Raw genomic sequence first — 23,080 nt, 5'->3', positions numbered from 1 at the left:
TTATTAAGAATGGCGTTAAAATGTTCGCCCATTTAGCGGCAGGAAACTGCCGCTAAAGCGACGATAATGGGCTTGATAATGTGCCCTTGAGAATTCCAATAGAAGTCCATGTTCTGGTGTGAACCTGGGCTTCTATTGCAATTCTCTAGGGCATATTATCAAGCCCATTATCACCGCTATGAACATTATATTTTTCTTTTGTCATTTAAAGCATGTGCTGAAATTTATTGGCAGTTATGGGCCTCATACTTGTCAAGCACTGTTATAGGTGGTCATGTTGTGCAAACGTTTCTAAATGCTACGATCTTAATTTATGTGTTTTTGATTGCTAGCTAGCATGGTTATATGAATTTGAATGATAAAAAAATGTCAGAGAAGCAACAGAATTGAGTTGTCGGCAACAATATGGTTATAATAACCAGTAAAGAAATGATATAGCTTCTCAACTATAACAAATTATTACTGTTGATTTCTTACATTCAAAATAAATTCCAAGATTATGAGCAAAATGCTGCTGAATCCGAAAAGTAAAAAATGTCCAAGATCGTCGGTACCTGAGCTCGAAGCTCTGTTGCTTCTGTCTGTTCGTGCCGAGGAAGAGCGGCGGGCTCCTTGACTGGGCGGGGCTACTGAAGAGACGTCCAATCGGAGTAAGCTTCAACTGTAAAACGAAGAGCTGTAGCCAGAACGTATCCGGGGTGTAATTACTTGATTACAACAGCAATCCTCGGAATTTGTGACTTAAAAACTCGAATTCTATGTCAGGGAGCGGAGGCGAGGATTTTGCTAGTCCTTTCTCCATTTTATTGGACAGCAAGTTAGAAGTAAGATAAAAAACAATGAGCCATGGACTACCCAAACCAACATGGCCGCGGTAGTCCTGGTAACATATCAACCAATCAGAGTCCAACAGTAAGCATATAGGGAATCCCATCTGTTAGTCCTTCCTCTTTCTTGGGTGCTGCCGCAGGAAAGAAGTCATCCATCCACTAGTCCGCTTTTTGATCGGAGCCTAGGGGAAAGAAACAATAATAATAATATCTTGTCCAGAACAATGTAGAACAGGAGGATGTACTCTACTTTTTTTGGAAGAGTGATCCGCACAAGCCGGTTAAAGAAAGGGAAGCAATATTGTCATTAACGTATTAAGCATGAGCATTCATCTTGATGCGTGGTGTATGTATAGACTGTAGTGAATAGCATAGGCAGTTGGATGCAATGCTCTACACGTAATAATGAGAAATTTCCTAGTTATCACAAAGAAAAGTTTCAATTCTATTAAGGAGGCGGAGGCGAGGATTTTGCTAGTCCTTTCTCCATTTTATTGGACAGCAAGTTAGAAGTAAGATAAAAAACAATAAGCCATGGACTACCCAAACCAACATGGCCGCGGTAGTCCTGGTAACATATCAACCAATCAGAGTCCAACAGTAAGCATATAGGGAATCCATCTGTTAGTCCTTCCTCTTTCTCCATTGCTGCCTCGGCAAGATAAGTCACGTTTTTTATCTTTGTCGTGGCAGTTATATTTCTTAATATTGACAGCTTTGTTTGGTTAGCGCTTGATTGTATTTGACTTTGCCTTGTTGTAGGCTGTGTTCTTGTGCTTTCTAACGCGGTAGGCTTTCAGCCCGAGCGTTTCTTCTCCGCGCGTGTGCGGTCTTGGTGTCGGCTTCTGACGCCGACCAGCTGTTCTCCTCAGCGCTCTTCGCGCTTGAGTAGAAACGCGCTGAGGCATTGCGCTTCTTTCGTTTTTGTGCCTCTTCCCTCGCACTGACGCCGTTTTTGACGGCAAGAATTTTATTCTGACTAAATTTTATAAAATTAATTTGATCTCAGTCAGAATTTTAGTGTTTCAGGCTTTTCATTTGTTATAGCCTGTGTGGTACCTGTGTGAAGGGTGTCCCCTTATAAATAGTTGGGGTGTTTGTGTATGGGTACCAGTTTCTCTGCAAGAATGCAGTGCTGTCCTCCTACTGTTGAAGTGGTGGCTTCTAATGATCAGCCACAATTGACCCCTTTACACCCTCCTGCAGAGGTTGACAGGCTTCTCTCTTCGGCGATAGCTCAAGCTCTGGCACCTCTGCAGGACAGTGTAAATAGACTGTCAGCCCATGTTTTCAAGAAGGATACAGGTGTTTTTGGGGACAGTGGGGCAGGGTCCAGTGGTGTTCCATGTGCTCTACCATGTACGGCCAGGAAGCGTGACGCGGGGCACCTGGAGGGCTTCAGTAAATTATCTGAGGTCTTTCGTAAGAGTGCGCGCACGTTAGAAGCGCACCCTACCGGGGGGAAGACTCGCCCGGAGAGACTGGTGGCTTTGTCACCCAAGACCTTGACCCGGAGGAAGGGTTCCCCTTTGAGGGTGATAATGAGGAGGATGAATACGTAGATGAGGATGACGACGCTTCCTCAGAGGATTTTTCTGACGTAAGCAGGTCTTGGCGCCCAAAACCTAGCGCTTCTAGTCTTACGGGTGGCGATCTTGCGCCTCCTAATATGTTCGACCCATCTACTATTGTAAGACCTAGATCTTCTGAGTGGTTTCCTGAACAGTCCACAGCTGATTATGTCGCAGCTAAGCTTCGACAACCTTTACCTCAGGATGTTCGCCTTCGACTTCGTTCTGAATGCCCTCGCCCTTCCCTTCCCTTTAGGGTAGCAGGTACCCCTGAGATTGATCCGAAGTTGTGTACCTTCTTCGCCAAATATATTAAGGACCCTAAGAAGGGTATAGATAGGTCCTGGAAGGCCTGTCAGGACAAGCTTTTGGACGTTGTGGGTCCCCTGACAAAAATTATTGAATTGGCCCAACGTTCTAAAGAATCGGGCTTGCCAATGTCGGTTGATGAAGTGGCTGGCTGGTCACAACGGGCAGTTTGCCTTCTGGGCAATGCCAATTGTGCGCTTTCAGCGGAACGTCGACGATCTTTGCTTCTTAAGATTGATCCTAAGCTAGGAGAGTTGTCGTCTTCGGAGGCGGGCCCGGTTGCACAGGGTGCTTTGTTTGGAGATCCCTTTGTGAAGGAGTTGGGGAAGTTTGTCGCTACGTTTTCTGCACTGGATAAGGCTCAGGCTTCTATGAAGAAGTTTTTCCCCAAAAAGGTTTTTGGTGGGGCCGGCAGAGGCAGGGGTCGCTCTTCCGGCCGTCAGGTCCTGCAAGGCCCCAACAGAGGCCAGTTCAAACGAAACAACGGCTGGAATGATGGACGTCAGGGTACCTTTTACCCTTCCAGAGGAGGCAGAGGCCAAGGCAAAGGACGTGGTGGATACCAGTCCAACTCCAGAGGATTTAATGGTAAGATTTGGCATCGTATCTCTGGTTCAAATGGGGGGAAGATTGGCGTTGTTTCCCCAGGCCTGGTCGTCGATCACTTCAGACTCTTGGGTTCTACAGACAGTTCAGGGGTTTCACATAGAATTTTACGGTTCCCCCGTTCAAAGTTCTCGTCCTCGCCCTCTAGTTTTTTCTGTCTCAGAACAAGACCTTATAGATTTGGAGGTGCGGGCGATGTTACAAAAAGGCGCCATCATCCCCTCGGTGCTTCATCCAAACGGATTCCTCAGCAACATCTTCCTTGTGGAAAAGAAGGACAAAGGGTTCAGACCGGTAATCAACCTCCGCTCCTTCAACGAATGGCTGATTTACAGGCATTTCAAGATGGAGGGCATCCATCTTTTGAGAGATCTTCTGTTGCAAGACGATTGGTTGGTTCGCTTGGATCTGAAGGATGCTTATCTTTCGGTTCCAATCTTTCCTCCTCACTGTCGGTTCCTCCAGTTTCTGTGGAGGGATCAGATCTACGAGTTTCGTACGCTCCCCTTTGGTCTTTCCTCAGCACCTTGGTGCTTTACCAAACTCCTACGCCCGGTGGTAGAGCATCTCCGTACCATGGGGATTCGTCTTATAATTTACCTGGACGACATCCTTCTAATGAGTCAGTCCAGGGATCTCCTACTTCACCAACTTCAGGTCACAATAACCCTTCTTCAATCTCTGGGTTTCATCATCAATTCCCAGAAGTCGGACCTCATTCCTCGTCAGGAAATGACTTTCCTTGGCTTTCTGATCATAACTACGGATGCGATGCTTCATCTTCCTTCCGAAAAGATCTCCAAGATCAAGAAGGAGATTCGCAAGGTTCTCCGAGGAGATCGGATATCCCTCCGTCAACTGGCCAGGATTGTGGGATTACTATCTTCATCGATCCAGGCCATTTTTCCAGGCCCTCTTCATTACAGGGCCCTTCAGAGGCTGAAGGCGTTTCACCTTCGCAAGGGTCTCACTTACTCGGAACTGATTTCCTTGAACCTGGAAGCCAGGTCGGAGCTTCTTTGGTGGTTGGATCACATGGATGCCTGGAACGGGAAGGCGATTTTCGGTTCCCGTCCGGATCTTGTGATCGAGTCGGATGCCAGCCGCCAGGGGTGGGGATCCCGGTGTGGATCCCTCTCGGTGGGCGGCAGGTGGACGGAGGAGGAACTTCACCTCCACATCAATTGCTTGGAGCTCCTCGCGGGTTCCTTCGCAATCCGCTCTTTCACCACGACCAAAGTTTCGTGCTGTGTTCTTCTACGGATGGACAACACGACTGCGGTCAGGTACATCAATCGGTTGGGCGGCACTCATTCCAAAGTCCTAGCGGATCTGGCGAAGGACTTTTGGAACTATTGCCTTCTTCGTCAGATTTCTGTTACGGCGGAGTATCTCCCAGGCGATCTGAACACGGTTGCGGATTGGCAGTCCAGGAATTTTCGAGATGCCAGCGATTGGAGACTGGATCTCTCGGTATTCCAAAGAATTTCGGACCTTCGGGGTCTTCCGGTGATGGACTTATTTGCGTCCAGGTGGAACGCCCATCTTCCCCGCTTCTACAGCTGGAAACCGGACCCGGGTGCGGAAGCAGTGGATGCCTTCCTGCAGGACTGGTCCCGGTTTCCAGCTTATGCGTTTCCTCCCTTCCTTTTCATTCAGAGGGTTGCAGCTCAGGTCCGCAGACAGAAAGCTTCTCTGATTCTGATTACACCAATCTGGAAAGCTCAATGCTGGTTCCCTTCTCTTCTAGAGTTGTCTTGGGACAAACCTCTTCGGTTACCGTCGTTCGATCACATTCTGACGGATCCTTTGGGTCACCCGCATCCCCTGGTTCTCCAGGGCCATCTACATCTCATGGCCTGGAGGATTTCAGGGGACGTTGGTCGTGCGACTCACTTTCGAGAGACGCTGAACTCCTCATCCAAGGAGCCTGGGCCCCTAACACCACTAAGCGTTATAGATCAGCATGGAACAGATGGGTTCGTTGGTGTGTGGCAAAACACCTGGATCCCATGGGCTCCTCGGTCACTGATGTGATTAACTTCCTCGCTGATCTTTTCCAAAAGAAATTGGCATACAGCACCATCAATTCTTTCAGGTCGGCGATCTCTGCTGGTCATGCCCTTGTTGATGGCTCCCCGGTGGGTGAGCATCCTTGGGTTTGTAAGCTCCTTAAGGGTATTCGCCTTTCGCGCCCCCCGGACCCTCGTTATTCTAGATTATGGGATGTTAATGTGGTTTTGAATTTTCTTAAATCCTGGCAGGATAATCAATACCTTTCCCGAAAGGAACTTTCGGCCAAATTGGCGATTCTTCTTTGCCTGATTTCTTGTAAGCGTGCTTCAGATGTTCGTGCTCTGGATATCTCAGCTAGGGTTTTTACCCCAGAAGGGGTTACATTTACGGTTTCAAGAAGAACTAAATGTAATACCAGGTCAGTAACTTACCCAGCTTTCCCTGATTCGCCAAAGCTCTGTGTTGTTCGCTGCCTCAAAACCTATGAGGATGTTACTCTTGAGTTCCGCCCTCCGGGCGAGAGACAGCTGCTTATAGCGGTTAAAAAACCTTTCAAGGCAGTTTCCTCTCCCACCATTGCCAGATGGGTCAGGTGGATTATGTCAGAAGCTGGAATTAGCATCACTGATTTTGGGGCTCATTCCACTAGAGGTGCAATGGCTTCTAAGGCTGTACAAGTTGGTGGACGATTGGAGGATATCATGAATGCAGCGGATTGGTCTTCGGATTCCACTTTTAAAAAGTTCTACTTTAAACCAATCCATGAAGCTGCATCGTTGGTGGTGAGTAAGCTTTGAACAAGCAAAATCCTCGCCTCCGCTCCCTGACATAGAATGAGAAATTTCCTAGTTATCACAAAGGAAAGTTTCAATTCTATTAAGGAGGCGGAGGCGAGGATTTTCCCACCCAGGCTTTATCGAGCCTTCCCTCCCGAACAGGTTCTGTGATGTTTTTATTACGTCTAAGGGAAGTAACTTTTTTCCTATGTATTACTGTTCTCATGGATAATCTGTGCAGTAATGTTTATTTTCTATTTGCAATTCGATTCTATTGCTCCATTGCAATGTTCTTGACTTGTTCTACATTGTTCTGGACAAGATATTATTATTATTGTTTCTTTCCCCTAGGCTCCGATCAAAAAGCGGACTAGTGGATGGATGACTTCTTTCCTGCGGCAGCACCCAAGAAAGAGGAAGGACTAACAGATGGGATTCCCTATATGCTTACTGTTGGACTCTGATTGGTTGATATGTTACCAGGACTACCGCGGCCATGTTGGTTTGGGTAGTCCATGGCTTATTGTTTTTTATCTTACTTCTAACTTGCTGTCCAATAAAATGGAGAAAGGACTAGCAAAATCCTCGCCTCCGCCTCCTTAATAGAATTGAAACTTTCCTTTGTGATAACTAGGAAATTTCTCATTATTACGTGTAGAGCATTGCATCCAACTGCCTATGCTATTCACTACAGTCTATACATACACCACGCATCAAGATGAATGCTCATGCTTAATACGTTAATGACAATATTGCTTCCCTTTCTTTAACCGGCTTGTGCGGATCACTCTTCCAAAAAAAGTAGAGTACATCCTCCAAAAATTTATAAGTCTTACCCTATGGTCCGTCTTCAGCTGCCACACGAGGTGCAGCTGATTTAGGAGTTGGGTAAAATAAGACTTATTAACCGGCAACGAAATATCTCTCTACGAAAGTCTTACATATTATGTGCCACAAGAGACTTAGAGCGACTATTTGTATTAGGAGTGATATGTGAGGCCAGTAAATGCTAATACATTTTAGCATATAGTATACAAGACAAAGTCAAAGTTAATGTTTAGATTCACGATAACTGTATTGGGTGTGTGTGTTTGCAAACAATGCATTATGGGCAATGGTAGCTCGGCCTGTAGTGTGCGCATTCTAGTCTATGCACGTCACGTAGACGTGACGTGCGGCGGCGATGCTGGCGAGCTGCGTGCGCATCCGGAGTGCGCGCCGAGACAAGGCAATGATCGGAAGCGCCGGCCGGCGCTCCTCAGCAACATTTATATTTGATTAATAAATACTTAATAAACCCTCAAACAGTATCGTGCACATTATTGCAGGCACCAACATTACAGTGGCGACGAGGTCGGGAGGCTCCAGCTGGCCAATTCAGCAGAGGAACAATCGAACCCTCCACCACGTGGGCAGCAGCAGGGTAGGCAACCCCCTGACCACCTGGATACAGCGCAGAGCAGCCCCACAAGGCCAGATTGAGGAGAGCATAAGGGGGCACGGCTGAGCCCACCAAGGAACGACAGGTTGAGGAGCGTGGCAGAGCCACAACCACCGGAGGGGCGGCGTAGTGGCCGGAGAGGCAGCACCACACCCCGCAGAAGATAAACCTCCGCGCAGACCTTCCCACGACACCGCGGAAGGTAGGAACAGCGCTGGCTACCAAAGGGGAGGAAGTGGGGACCAGCACTAGGAGTCCCCAGGAGGACGCCAATACAGAAGCGAAGGACAGCGCCCCAGGGAGCCCCACCAGCAAGGACGTCAAAGCGACAGCGATCAGGGAGGTGAGAATGAGCACACCGGCAGGCTATGCAATTGCACCAGTGCAATTCCTACCGAAACCTGGTGACCCCCTGATGAAGTGGGAGGATTGGAAAGAATATATCGATAATTTCATAGGGGTCCTGGAGGATGAAAATGAAGAAACATTCACCCCCCAAAGAAAGAAACGTATCCTGTTACTGAACCTGGGACCGGAGGGTCTCAGGATTTACAAGAGTCTGGTGCCCAAGAAGAGAGAGGACACTGATAAGGATGTCTATGCCCATGCATTGGAAGATCTGGATGAACGGTACCGCCCCACCATCTGTGTGTCAGTGGACAGGTTTAACTTCCAGCAAAGGAAACAACGGGCTGGAGAAACCATAGAGGAATACGTAGGGGCCTTGAGGAAGCTGGCTGCCCCGTGTAAATATGCACTGTGGGAGGATGAATTCATAAAGGACCAGATTGTGATGCATACTACGAGCACAAATGTCCAAGACAAGTTGTGGGCAAGCGGCGACACCACACTCAAAGATGTCATGGACATCGTAAAGAGGGCGGAACTCGCAAGGAGGTGCGCTGTGGCAACCAAGAAAGACGTAGCCACCCCAATGATGGTGAACAGGATACAAGAGGGAGATCACCGTAAAGACCAGAGAGGCAAAGATCCAGCAACCAAAGGAACCAGCAGATGGCAAGGGAAGCAAACAGGCAATGACGGCAAGAAATCATGCTACAGATGTGGCAGTTGGCCCCACGACGCACGCGATAGAAGATGTCCCGCGTTCCGAGCCAAGTGCCTACACTGTGGTATCTTAGGCCACTTTGAGAAGGTGTGTAGGAAGAAACATCCCAAGGAAACGGTGAAATGCGTCGATCAAGGCGAAGAGGATCTGGAGGAGGTTGCAGAGGAAGAGGTGGTCACCGTCCTATGCATATACGACCAGGTAATGAGCGTAGAAGGGAGGAAATCCACAAAACCCATCCTGGACATGTCTATGGGTGGAATCACCATCACCGTGGTGGCAGACACTGGATCCCCATTTACCATCATCCAACGGGCAGTGTGGGAAGAAACGTTTAGACCCAAGTTGGGACCGGAGTTGGAAAAGCTAGACATTCGACCGGTCACTTACAATGGCGACCGCATTCCAATGGTGGGGTTCCGCCGCCTATTGTTCGAATTCAGGGGCCGGTCAGCATGGTGCAAGCTGTACATCGCAGAAAAGGGACCCTCTGTCCTGGGATGGCTAGACCAGGGCGACCTAGGAATAAAGCTGGATCCAGGAGGAAAGGAACAAATATTACTCACAGAGCAAGAGGAATGGCCGGACCTGAACAAGTGGAAGGAGAACTACCCGAAAGTGTTTGGAGGCACGGTGGGACGGATGGAAAACTTCCAACACAAGATTGTGCTCAAGGAAGGGGCCATCCCGGTAGCTCACAAAGTGAGGAATGTACCGATTGCGGTAAGAGAAGCAGTCCAGAGTGAACTCCAGGAGTTGGAAAAGAAGGGAATAATAGAGCCGATAACCTGTGCAGAATGGCTGGCGCCCTTGGTGGTCGTAATGAAGCCAAATGGGAAGGTCCGGCTCTGTGTGGACCTGAGAGAACTGAATAAGAATATTGTCGTGGAGAAATTTCCCCTCCCCAGAATTGAAGAAATGTTGGCCAAGACCAGAGGGGTAAAGTGGTACTCCACTATCGACTTGACCTCGGCCTATCACCAAATCGCACTTCACCCGGACAGCAAACGTCTCACATCCTTCATCACTCCGTTTGGGTGTTACCAGTTCTGTCGAATGCCTTTTGGGCTGGCCTCGGCGGCTGCAGTCTTCCAGAAAATGATGCACCAACTATTCAGAGACTGCAAGGACGTCCAGTATTTCCAGGACGACATCCTGGTGATGGGGCGAGACAAGCAGGATCACGATCAGAAGCTGGGAAAAGTGTTAAAAACACTAGAGAACAAAGGCCTTACGGCAGAGTGGACGAAGTGTCGGTTGGGACTGCAGTCGGTAACGTACCTAGGACATGAGATCGGACAACAGGGTGTTACCCCCAAGTTGGAAAACGTTAAAGCCATCGCTGAAGCACCGCCGCCCAGGAACAAGGAAGAGGTCAGGTCGTTCCTGGGTATGGCGGAGTACTACAGCAAGTTTGTGGTACACTTCGCCTCCAAGACCCACAACTTGAGGCTGTTGACCAGGGAAAGCACTGTGTTCCAATGGACACCAGAAGCCCAAGCAGAGTTCGAAACTATCAAAAAGGATGTTACAGGAGCTGTTCCCCTCAAAGGTTACGACCCACAAGGCACCACCGTACTGACGACTGACGCCAGCGACAAGGGCCTGGGCGCTGTACTCATGCAAGACAGAGGAAGAGGGGAAATGGAGACCATCAGTTTTGCCTCCAGAGCATTGACAGATACGGAGAGCAAATACAGTGTGATTGAGAAGGAGATGCTGGCGGTCGTATGGGCCATGGCGAGATTCTGGCAATTTCTGTGGGGAACACGCTTTCTAATCAAAACAGATCACAAGCCTTTGGTGAAGGTGCTAACGTCGAGCGGACACGCCAGTGCCACTCCCAGGATATCCAAAATGTCTCTAAAGTTACTCGAGTTCAGGTACGACGTGGAGTACATTCCCGGGAACCGGAACCGAGTAGCGGATTACCTGAGTAGGGCAGCCGCCATGGAGCTAGGAGAGGAAGACCCTGCTGGCAGTGGGGAGTTGGTAGCTCTTATAGAAGACCAAGAGAAACTAATCAGTCTACAAGAATGGACAGAGTCATACGAAGAGGACATCGACATGAGGGAAGTGAAAGGGCACATTGTACAAGGATGGCCGGACAAAAGAAACGTGAGGGCGAGCCTCAAGCCGTACTTTGAAGTGCGGGAAGAACTGTCGATAGGAGACGAAGGGGTATTCATGTACAGGGGAGATAAGGTGATCCCCCCAAGGAACCTCACCTCAAAACTTTTGGACTTGCTACATGAGGGACACCTGGGTATAGGGAAACTCAAGGCAAGAGCAAAACAAAATTACTGGTGGCCAGGCATGGACATAAGGGCTGAAAGGCATGTCAGAGAATGTCCACAATGTCAACGGGCGGACAAGACCTTAAAACCTTTGAGGCCAGCGATAGGGAAGTTCGACCCTCCTTCAAATCCGTGGGAAGAACTATCCATAGACATTTTGGGACCGGTCCTAGATGACCAAGGCACACAGAAATATGTGTGTGTGCTCATGGATCGATACTCAAAGTGGCCGGAGTTGAGAGTAGATGAGTCCATGGACACTGAGAACATCATTAAGTTTCTGTCAGAGACTTTCACAAGGGAAGGAATACCAAAATCGATCTTGAGTGACAATGGACCCCAGTTCACGTCACAAAAAAGTGGAACAAGTTCATGCAAAGAAACGGCATCACTGTCAAACACACGGCAATCTACCATCCGGCTGGTAACGGTTTAGTGGAGAGATTTAACAGGGTAGTGATGGGAGCCATACAAGCAGCCATATCAAGTGAACAGAACTGGGAGAAGGCGCTAGAGAACATGGTGTGGGCCTACAGAATAACCCCCACTGGCACGGGGTATAGCCCATTCCAAATATTGAGAGGACGTGAACCATTCACGCACGACAACAGGATTTGGAAGGAAAAGCTCATCACCAGTGAATGGTCCCCTGCAGTGGTGCGGGCCAACCTGGAAAGAGCGCAGACGATTTACAGCAACCACTACAACAAACGAAGGAATGTCAAAGGTACAGGCCTGGAGAAAGGAGAGTGGGTAAGAGTAAAGTTGGCCACCCTACAGAAGAAAGGAGACAGCAAGTACAGCAAGCCGATGCAAGTTGTAGAAGTGTATGATCGAGCGGCCCTATTAAGCGATGGGAATGTGTGGTCCCAGGACCGCATGGCCAGGTGCAACAAGGTTTTGGGCTGGAAGCAACAAGGAACCGACTGGGAAGACAAGGAAGGTTCGGACGTGGAGAGGAATCAAGATGCCGGTGAGCAGCCAGGCGGAGTGAGAGCCGGAACGGAAAGTGAAGAGGAAGAAGAGAACGGAAGTCAAGGAATAGAAAGGGACAGGTTGGAGAGAAGCATGAATGAAGTGGGAGCTGTGAGTGAAGGAGCAGTAGGCCATGAGACGCAGAGCCAAGAGACTATGGAGAACCCTGTCAGGGTCACAAGGAGTGGAAGGCAGGTGGTAAGACCTTCCAGATATCGAGATTTCGAATTGGACAATGAACTGTAAGTGACTCAGTAAAGTTTGATAAAAAGGGGAGATATGTAGTAAGCGCATTCTAGTCTATGCACGTCACGTAGACGTGACGTGCGGCGGCGATGTTGGCGAGCTGCGTGCGCATCCGGAGTGCGCGCCGAGACAAGGCAATGATCGGAAGCGCCGGCCGGCGCTCCTCAGCAACATTTATATTTGATTAATAAATACTTAATAAACCCTCAAACAGTATCGTGCACATTATTGCAGGCACCAACATTACACGGCCGTCATTTGTTTACGATCAGCGTGCTGGGGATCTCTGAAAGATTAAAGACTCTGGGCCTCATTTATGAGGTTTTACGTGCGGGCAGCGCCGCAGGCCTCCCTGCTGCCCTGCCCTACGGTAAAAGAAAACGGCAGGAAAGGGCAGGAATGCGCCCTGTATCTATGAGATATGGTGCACTCCTGTCCTTTTCCCCTGCGCCTGCGCACAATGGGCTGCCGGGCGCCAAGGCAGGCCCCTTTGCACCATGGTGCAAGGGTACCTGCGTTGAAGGGGATTGTGATTGTTTTTGTGCAGTAAGGGAAGCCTTTGTGCACCAAAGCAATCACCAGAGGATTTTTCCTTTTTTTCTATGCATGCTGTAGAATGTAGTACGCATAAAAAAAGGAACAACCATTTGCAATGCAATCGGTCTTGCTTTGAGACTTAATAAGTATTTAGCTATGTAGTGCGACCACTCCAGGGGGTTGTGGACCAAAGGGATGCACATTGTTGGATAGTAAAGTTGAGGAAGGACAACCCATAGGGGCTGCAGGAAGTAGGGCACAAAGAGGCATTGCAAAGTGGTAGTGGTTCAAAGAAAGGCTGGAGGTGCAGGCAGGCAAAACATAAGTGCTGAAAGGGGGTGAGAGACACAGAGCAGCATCAGGAGAGGTGGGTGACATGCAGAGGGACTGTAGTGTGGATAGTGTAACATAGTTTGTTGAGCAGGAGGGGAGGACAATGTCACACAAGGGCAGGAGTGGTGGGAACACAGAGGGCCTGCAGGGGGTGTGACTCAAAAAACGGGCTGGGGGAAAAAGCAGGGTGGTCTGGGGCACACATAGGGGCATATTTACTATAAGTGGCGCATCCCTGCATACCAGCAGGGATGCGCCACTTATTGTGCGCCAACGTGACGCATCTCCCAGATGCGTCACGTTGTAAATCCCCCGCATCATGGCGTATCTTTCGCTCCGCCACTGTGTCACAAAAGTACCGCAATGGCGGCATAAAAGAGGCGCAAGGGGCTTGTAAATCTGCACCACAGTGTTGGTAGAGTCAGGGCAGGGTGACATCGAGTGGCTGCAAAGGCGAGGTTAACTGGCATTCATAAGAGCTGCTTCATGCACATAGACTGCAGGTCCAGTGGCAGGGCTGTGCTAAGAGGGGCTGCAAAGTGATAAGGGGACAGCAGTGATGTGATAAGTTGGCACATCGAGGAACTTAAAGTGGTGAGGGCACACCCACCATCATAGTTGAAAACATTTACCGACACACTGAACATGATATCCACCAACAAGCGTAGTACGCATACAGTGTTACTATTTAAAGGAAAGCGTTCCCTGTCACGTTTGACCAACCACATTTTATTACACTTTTTGAATTTTAAAATAATCAAGGTACAGGACGACAAATGAATTACTTTTTAAAAATACATTTAGAAGTGGACTTTCACGGAGGAGACAGCTTGGAATACTTTGGCTAAAATTATAAGGGGCTTATTTACAAGCCCCTTACGCCGCCGTTGAGTCACTTTTAACATAGGAAAAAGTGACGCACCAGTGGCGCAAGGAGCTTGTAAGTAAGCCCCTAAATGTTTATGTCAAGGTTCCAAGACAAACTTTCTTAAAATCAATCCTCAACAGAATACAATAGTGAAACCTTTGCTGCAATTTAAAAACATATTCGAAAGGGCAACTTACCAGCATTGTACAGCGGTGCGGCAGGAACTACCCGCTAGAGACTACAGGCCATCCGGCGCTGTGTGGACGCAGGCTTGAGGGGTCGGGAGTGCGAGCAGCGCAACTCCAGGCACACTGTAGGCATGTGACTGATGCCCCTGCCTATTTAAACAAGGGTTGAGAAACCAATCTGGTGCGTGACAAATCACACATCAGTAAGGGCTCAAAATGACACTTTGTGACATAGGAGATGAAACACACGTACATGTCATGCCAGGCAGCAGGAGTGTAAAATGTACGTTGTCCATAGGTCACATGCTCACCTAGGTATCAGGGCATAAGTCATAAACAAGCATTTACAATGCAACGGTCTCGCCTATGTAAAAGTTAGAGCTATTGGCATTGTTATTGACAGCATTTTTATTTATGTGTTGGTGTTGAAGACAGATAAATAAATGGCATTGTCATTTACAATGCCAATAGCTTAATCTCTCGCAAATAAGAGACCTATTGCATTTGCACCCACACACACAGAGCCACACACACACACACATAGAGCCAAACACACACACACACAGAGCCACACACACACACACACACACACACAGCTACACACACACACACACACAGCCACACACACACATATACAGAGCCACACACACACAAAGAGCCACACACACAGAGCCACACACACACACACACACAGCCACACACACACACAGAGCCACACACACACAGAGCCACACACACAACCACAGCCACACACACAACCACACAGCCACACACACAAACACAGAGCCACACACACAAACACAGAGCCACACACACAAACACAGAGCCACACACACAAACACAGAGCCACCCACACACACACACACACACATCCACACACACAGCCACACACAGATACACACACACAGAGCCACACACGCACACACAGGGGCTCCCCGGGACGCGGCACAGCTGAGGCTCTGATGCAAGCATCACATCTGCTTAGGGGTGTACATGCATCCACCCAGTACAGTAGTGTGGCGGCGGGACACACCACTGAGCAGCACATCTGCATGGGTGGGTGAATGGGTTGATAAAAAGGTGCATGGGTGAAAAGATGTGTGGGTGGGTGAAAGTGATAGAGCAAGATTTCACATCGCGACTTGCTCGAGTCAAAAACCTCGAAATCTGTTATAATCCTGTAATCCAAAATCGTCCGTTTTACTAATTTTATGTATTTTGAATGTGCGTGTGTATCATAGTGATGCTTGCTTATGTGGTTTATTAATACGAATAACCCTTGTAAATAAAATGGCCGCTGCTTGCAATATTGCTTCTGCGCATGCGTTAGGCACACTCACGTGACATGACGTAGTTGTAGTTGGAGGGAAAGGGTGCGCATGCGTAATAGACATAAGATGGCCGCTGGATGTGATAACGAGGTGAAGCTCGTGCTGTTGCTCATCGTGTCGTTATGTGTAGCACTTACCCTTAATCGCATAGCATATTTTTATGATGATAAACCTGAAGTGTGAGACCATGACATGTAATACATTCATTCATTTCTATGTTTTAATTTGTTTTCGCTTACTTTTCATGTATCCTCGGCACGGAGGGGTGATGGGGGTTTGTGCGTCCATCTTGGAGTGCAGTTCTGCGCAAGACCAGACATGGCGAGGTGGCATTGAAACCGAGCCAAGAGAAGGTTGCTGCCAAGAAGGGCCTGGGAAGATGCACCTTCACCCAGCCAGAGAAATCAAATTGTGTTACATTATTAACAATGTATTCTTCCCCATTGTATTCCGTGCGACTTCTCATGGGAACCCCAATCTTGCTAGGCGGTACCCAAACATGTAGATTAGGCCTTAGAAAAGTCTGTTCTGATTGGTGTGTTAACCCATCCTACCTTAGGACCAATCGAAATTTGGGGATTCTGACACTTTGCAACATTTGGGGGTGGTACACTGACCCAGAACCGTATATCTAGCCTAGGTTCAGCTAGAGAATTTGTCCGACTTGTCCGAATAGCTGACCTGTCACTGACCCAACGCACTCAATAGGTGACTGAATATACAGAGCGCTGCGGAGCACTCTGTCCGAATTTGACCATAGACTAAGGTTTTACTAAACCTTAAGTGCTGGCGGAGCACTTTGCTGGGGAGTTCGCAAACCCAATCGGGGTTCTGACTGATAGCTGCAGAGAGGGTGGAGCGCAGGCGTTGCTTCCGAACTGCGGGTGCTGGTCATGCCTTGGTGGTCCTGTCCTGATCCTAATCTGGGTTTCCTGTCCTGTCCCGGGGTGTCCATTCTGTACCTGCTGTCCCATTGATGACTGCTATTCCTTGGGGTATTTCCTGTCCTTAACTGACCCGTGGCCAGGGTTGGTTTTCACACCAATCTAGGTAAATATCTTGCCGAAAACTCTAAAACTGCACCTTCCTATTTTCCGTCTTTGCTTCAATAAAGGCATACCTTTGCATATGATAATTTTCCATGCTTTCCGCAACCATTGCATATCATAAAGTCATTTGCATTTAATTTCATAGCATGTTCCTATGTTACCCTACCTTTTAGAAATCATTTTCTCCATTGCAGTTTGCAATTTCCTGATGTGGTCTATAATTTTCTCTTATAACATTGACTGAAGTACTTTACTAGAGTTATAACGTGTTTCACTTTTCACCTTTACTATAGCTGTTTAGGATTCCTAACTCATATTCATGAAATATGTTTCCCAGAGTATAAATGTATACTTGCATAACCTTGCCCATTTAAAGATATCTATTCTTGAGTTCCATTTTTAGCGTGTTTCCTGTTTCACTATTTTTAGAAACCTAAATGATTGCCCTTACCTTATTCTTATATGGATATATGATTTTTGTTATCTTGATTATCGATTGCCTTTTTACTGTAAACCTTATAATTTCCGAAACTGATTACTAGATAAAATTCTTAAAACTTCCCAGTTGTCCGTGGTCATTTGATGAATATCAAAGTTATTTAATGTTGGGTTTTGTACTTTGCTGCCTTTCCTTTTACAGCTAGCTCCCTGTGTGGTAAATAAATAATTAATTACCGGTACTATTTTTGAATACAGTGAATAAAACAGATAGCTCAATAAATAAGAGACAGGATTCGAGGTATCTTGAGTCTACAGGCTTTAATCAGGCATAAAGGACAGGAACAGGACAGCCTGCATGGGAATAAACGGATGGCAGCTGCCGGGGGCAGGGTAAAGGAAAAAAAACAACTTTTAACATGGGTGCACAGTATATATACTAAAACAAATACATTACATTCAATACAGTAGGCGTAGCAGTAGGCGTAACTAGTAGCAGTCGCGAAAGATAAGGACAAAATGATGTAACAAGAAGGCGTGTACAGGGCGTATACATAGACATGTGATGTAAACGTATCAGAAGTGTCATAAACGGGGCGGAAGCATGGAGAGGGCTACCTGAGCAGCTGGGACCTTTAACCTAGTGGTGCGCGCAAACGGGCAATGACGTGTTACCAGGAAGAACTGGGGACTATGACTTCTGCGCTAGAAGAGGAGACTACAGTCTGCAGTGTCAGAACGACATGTACCTAAAGCATATCTGGTATCTAGTGTTTGGAGTACATATTGATAGAATCCAAAAGTTATCAGGGCAGAGGCTATTTGATACTAAGACTGATGCATGCATAATTCTACATGTATTGCGTGTGCGAGGAATATTCTATGAATATTAATACAGTATTTCCCTTACATGGAGACAGTAAGGCTAGACCATGGCGGAAACTATTGATGCGATTCAGTAGTTTAGGAATGCAGAGAAGGAGGGCTGGACTGATAACTAGAAGCATAACATACTCTTGGCAGACTGGCAGGCAGAGCCAGGCCGGGCCGGGCACTGTGAGGCAGGAAGTAAGTGAAGGGTCAGGGATGCAGGTGGGGGCTGTATCGCTCCTCGGAGAGGGATCAGGAGACAGGAGCTGAATCTGGTGTCCGGGCCCTTTTGAGGCCTAGAAACGGGGACAAGTCAATGAATTAACGTGCACACTGTAAAATGTGGCAACATAGGTTTACATAGGCCTAATACTCGTTGCTTTCACGAGAACTAGAAACTAGCATACCAGAGATGGACACAACTGTAATTGCGTCTTTAATCGATCATAGGGGGATACATGCATATCGATCATGCACATATAGCATAATATGGGGAACACGTAGGCACATATAACATGGCAAAATTTATTTTTCCACATTCCCTCCTTGTGCCCTACGTTTCCATCAGGAAACATCAATATTCATGATACCATCTATCATTTCATATAGCATCATTTGCTCGTCTCGAATTGTCTTGGAACAGGATTTAGGACTAGGACTAGGAATACAAGAGGTAGCACACATGCCGCAAATCGCAGGGCCACATTGTAAACAGAGGCAGCAACTGAAAATGATCATTACTGCAATACCTAGGAATGACAAAACTTTCCATCCCCAGGCAGATATAATACTCCAGAGCCAACCGGACCATGTCCAGGTGCCTGGATTCTGGTGTAACTGATGGGCAATTTTATGAAGTCTGGTTATAGCTGAATAAACAGACGGCGCGTTATTAGGAATGAAAATGCAGCAACTAGATCCGATGACTCTACAAGCTCCTCCTCTATCGGCCAGTATGACGTCAAGAACGAGACGATTTTGGAGCACGACAAATCTCATAGCAGATTGCTCTTCGGTTAAGTTACCTAGAGCAGAAGTAGTCTCATTCACTACTGCTTCAAGGGTTCTGGTTAACCTACGTATTAACTTACTATTCTGGACAGGTCCTATAAAGAAAAAGAAACCTTTATTGAAGTCTTGATATTGTTCTAGAGCAGTTTCATTTTGATCGACAATCGGGGACTCGATCTCCCTTCTATGTCTGACGTGTACTAGATGTGTGTTTCTGTGATAATCAGATGGGGCTAGGAAAACTGGTGGCAGTAGGAAGGCAATATAACAGGTTCCATCCCAATCGAGGGGCAGACGAACATATGCGGTCTGACCACAAACAAAATAAGAATGACGTGAGGCCTTGAAAATAGATTTCCCACTGTCACTATACTTTACAATAGTAGTACAATCACTATGTCCTACATGTGCGGAACCATTCTTTCTGACACATAATTCGCCTTTGACTGGTAGTACTGAAATAGCAGGCAAATCTGGAGTAGTATCGGACTGAACATTCAGGACCATGAAATTCGAGGAATAATTACCTAAATCATACACTTCATTTTCTAGATCTAACCCTGTTCTATGGGAAAGACCTTGCTTGTCTGGGAAACATGTTCGATTCAGAAGGGACATATCAGTTGAGGATGACGTTAACGTGGACCATGCTCCACACGAACCATTATGTGAAAACGGATAAGGAAAGAGTGGCAGAACTCCCTTCGGTGTCTGAAAAGGGGGGAGTCGACCACACACCCAACAATTAGTGGCATTGCTGGTCTGGTGTGAATAGTGTAACATTCGGATGAATGTATTATTACGCATAGCGAGACGATAGGATAGCTCGTGAGGAGGTAGATCACTAAATGTGTGCTCTACTGTAACATTAGAAAACATATGTACATGTGAAATAGGAAAACATAAATGTAAAGCATAACTTATGCATGTAACCATAAGACTCAAGAATAATAAAAAGAATAGAACGATAATACATCTTTTAGAGTTTTGACTAACTCTCTCACTGTGTGGGTCTATCTCATACATGTCAGGAACCTGTCTAACCGTTTCACCCGAGAGGGACTTAGACAAATTAACTGGCTGACTTATTTTACTAGACCTCAATTTTGCTTTATACTCCTGCTGCGGAGTTTTCTCTAACGGGGGAAGCTTGAGTTCAGAGTCTGTTTTTAGGCAGTCTTTAGGAATAAGGCAGTCCTTAGCAAAAGTCTTTTGTCGTAATCCATGGAACTTTTTGATATGGCTGATGTGGACCCAGCCCTTCCTGCCCTCTAGTTTCACGGCGGTCCTTGTTGTTAACAACACCATTCGAGGCTCTTTCCACCGGGGCTCCAGCGGACTTTTGGCCCCCGTCCTTTGCAGAGACAGTGCCAGTCACACACTCGGCGCGTAATTTGGGGGTCATCTTTGGGCCTAATCTGCAGCTGGATCTACACGTAAACAAGACCACCTCAACGTGTATGATGCTCATCCGGATGCTGCGCAAGGTCCTACCTCTCCTCCCTGAGCAAGCCAGATCCGAAGTAGTGCGGAGTACCATCTTAAGTCGACTAGACTATTGTAACGCACTACTGTTGGATGCCCCTTCAACACTACTGGGCAAGCTTCAAAGGGTACAAAATCTGGCGGCCAAACTCGCCCTCTCCCGCCCCTACTACAGCTCATCTACAGCAGCACTTCAGGAACTCCACTGGCTGCCGGTCCACCTTCGCGTTCGTTATAAAGCAGCGTGTATTGTGTTTAGAGCTATTCATGGCTTGGGACCAATCCCGCTGCGGAGAATGTTCGCGTGGTATCTTCCATCCCGAGCACTACGCTCCTCGTCATCCAAGTTGTTAGTAGTCCCGCGCTTCCAGAGAGTGAGGATGGGTGGCCGATCGTTTAGAGTAGCGGCGGCCAAACTCTGGAACTCCCTGCCACTATCCCTTAGGAGTCTTGAGGCTCTTTCAGCCTTTAGAAAGGCGTTGAAAACCTACCTCTTCCCGAGGACAGGCTAGTTGCTGAAAGTTGCTGAATCACTGTTCAAAGCGCCAGGATGCCCTTGGTGGTGACAGGCTGCGCTATAGAAGTATACCACAATACCAATACCAATACTTGAACGATCAAAATTTCGGACCAATACATGTTCTCCAGGAACGACTTCATGCGGTTTCACCTCGGTGTTGTCTGGAAATGCAGCAGCAACCTGTGAACGACAAGAGTGTAGGGCAGACATCAAGGAAGCTAGGTAATCTGTCAGCATATTACTGGAAACGTCTGTAATACTACGGGGTCTAGGTGTACCCCACATGTTTGGAGGACGGCCGAATACGACCTCATACGGGGACAGACCTGATCTGGACTGTGCAACCATCCTCATATAGAATAGAGCAACTGGCAGAGCTACTAGCCAGTCTACACCTTTTTCTTTACAAACTTTAGCAATGCGGATTTTCAAAGTCTGATTATGTCTCTCTACGAGACCGGCTGCTTCAGGATGGCGTACACAATGGAACTTCCACTGGTACCCTAACAGAAGGGAAACATGTTTCATGAGCTCGGATGAGAATGGTTGGCCGTTATCTGAATACACGACCCTAGGGAGTCCATAGCGGGGAAAGAACTCACGAACCAACTGCCTGGCAGTGGTCGCAGCTGTGTAATCTGGAACTGGATATGCTTCTGTCCACCTGGACAAAGCGCAGACAACTACGAGGACATACTTGAAACCTCGACATCGCTCCATCTGAATATAATCCATCTGGAGGACCTCAAAAGGGTGGTCAGGAGGTTGGAATCCCCCTTGTTCCACCGGGACACTTTTACCTGGATTGAACTGACAACATATCATACAGGTACGGACTTTCTGTTTGGCTGCAGCTCGTAAATGCTTGTTGAACCAAAGGTTCTGAATACTGTCTAACATAGCTTTTTCTCCTAGATGTGCTGGACTATGTGCGGTATTGATAATGACTTGAACCATAGAGTCGGGGAGAAACCATGTGGCTTTTCCCTTCGTCAACCATCCTTGATCTGTCTGGACCCCTCCTTGTTCGGACCATTTCTTGATTTCTTCGGGAGTAGCATTTAACTGTATGTCTATGACATCTTGTGTAGGGTCCTTAACTGTCATACAAGTAGTCTGATCTGGAGTGAGTGTCTGTGTCGTGTTAACTGGAATGTCTGGAGTTTGAGCTGTGAGCTTGGCTGTTCGATCTGCTAGATCGTTACCTTGGGAAATGATGTCAGTGACTTTCGTATGTGCCTTGCACTTCATGATAGCGATAGCTGTCGGTAAATGTATTGCATCTAACAGGGCTTGAATGAGAAGACCATACTGAATCTTGGTTCCATGAGAAGTCATGAAACCTCTTTCTTGCCAGAGCACTCCAAAGTCGTGTACGACTCCGAATGCATAACGTGAGTCTGTGTATATGTTTACTTTCAGGTTCTTGGCACGTATGCAGGCTTGGGTCAGAGCGACTAGCTCTGCTGCTTGAGCAGACAGGGTGTCAATACGGTGTGTCTCTATAACTTCAGTTTCAGTAGTCACTGCATACGCGGCTACTAGTTCTCCTGTACTTGTTCTCATACATGAACCATCCACATAAAGTGTCAGGTCTGGATTAGGTAATGCAATATCTGTCAGGTCCTGTCTTGGCTTTATCATAGTGTTAACAACTTCCACACAGTCATGTGCGGCAGGAATTGAAGTAACTGACGGTAACAGTGTAGCAGGATTTAGAATGTTGCAGCGTCTGATTTCTATATGTGGCTGGAACAGTGTCAGTTCATAACCTGTTAAACGTGCAATTGTCAAGTGCTGAGTCTGGGTTCTGTTTAAAAGAACTTCCATGGAGTGTGGAACTTGTACTGTCAGGGAATGTCCTAACACTATGGAATCACTTTGTCTGATCGCTAGAGCTGTGGCTGCAACTGACTTGAGGCACGCAGGCAGAGCCTGGGCCACTGGATCTAATGTGCTCGAGAAATAAGCACAGGGCTTGTATTGTCCTGCTTGATCTTGTGTGAGAACAGATAATGCAGTACCATCACGTTCTGTGACAAAAAGTGTAAAAGGCTTACTGTAGTTCGGTGTTGCTAGGACAGGTGCTTGACATAAGGCTTTCTTTAACTCATTAAAAACAAGTGTATGTTCCTGGGTCCAAGGGAGGACAGTCGATACGGCTGTCTCCTGTGTCGTTAACTGTATCAGTGGCTTGGCTAGATATGCATACTGAGGAATCCATTGTCTGCAGTAAGAAGTAAGGCCGATAAAAGCTCGTACCTCCTTCTGTGTCTTGGGCTGTGGAAGATGTGCTATTAACTGGATACGGTCA

Source organism: Lissotriton helveticus, chromosome 3_1 (assembly GCF_964261635.1).
Source record: "Lissotriton helveticus chromosome 3_1, aLisHel1.1, whole genome shotgun sequence".
In the NCBI taxonomy this organism is placed as follows: Eukaryota; Metazoa; Chordata; class Amphibia; order Caudata; family Salamandridae; genus Lissotriton; species Lissotriton helveticus.
Note: the sequence above shows the minus strand (reverse complement) of the source record.